This window comes from Mycetomoellerius zeteki, unplaced genomic scaffold (assembly GCF_001594055.1).
Source record: "Mycetomoellerius zeteki isolate Tzet28-1 unplaced genomic scaffold, Tzet1.0 scaffold835, whole genome shotgun sequence".
NCBI classification, from domain to species: domain Eukaryota; kingdom Metazoa; phylum Arthropoda; class Insecta; order Hymenoptera; family Formicidae; genus Mycetomoellerius; species Mycetomoellerius zeteki.
Genome location: NW_017257868.1, coordinates 19112 through 20067, shown reverse-complemented (window position 1 = coordinate 20067; position 956 = coordinate 19112).

Sequence of the window (956 nt, the reverse complement as noted above, 5' to 3'; positions counted from 1 at the left end):
TATCCCCGAAAATGATCTAAAGTCAACGCCCGACCGACTTCTTCCTGTGCACGAGCGACACTGACTGACTAAGCGCGACAACAATTTCGACCTTTTATAGTCTATCAATAATCGGGAGGTAGGCCTTGGGAAGCCCCTCCATATCCGTTTGCATGTTAAGACCATGAGTCTGTTTCCTGATGAATATCATTTCCGAAGTCAATCTCTTCCGGTAGTGTGGTTCCTCGTCCAGTATTGCAACGTTGTCCCAATCGAACTCGTGTCCCTCTTGCAACCGATGGTTTAGATTTAAAAGACTCTCCCAGCTTCCTTTAGTAAAATTTCGAATTTTCATATCAACTTCCGATTTTAAGTTTGTTATGCCGTATTTTCAGCGAGTAATTTACTGATCAAAAAACGTTGCCTTATTGCCTGAAACGAATAAATGTTAAATAAACCCAAAATTCATAAATAAGAAGTTCTCAGATCAAGTACAAAGATGCTATACAGTTAAAAAGTTTACTGATTATTTGACGTAATATATATTCACTTCTGTAGTCGGTTAAGAAATGCGGTGATTGAAATGTTTCGAACAACGCGGAACTAATATTACCCCGCGGTGACGCCGCGACGCGCGCAGGACGGATTACCTCACGTGGGCACGCGGGCCCAATCGGGGACGAAGAAGAAGAGAGGAGAGGTAATGAGAGGAGGGCGGCGATTGTAGGTAAAGGTAGTTAACAATAAAGTTTTGATCTCCACGCATCCTTCCCTGAATCTCCTAAACTTCGTTATAGAGCTTTTGAAAATATAGTTCTAATGAATACTTTTCGTACTTCAAGTGTTGTAACAATTACTTTGTAAAAGCTTCGACATTATTTCTAAGTGGACACCGAGAAACTCATCAAAGTTTTTAGAAATTAGGCCGCCATGTTCTTTTTCCGAGTCATTAACAAATTGGTACTCTGGAATTACAA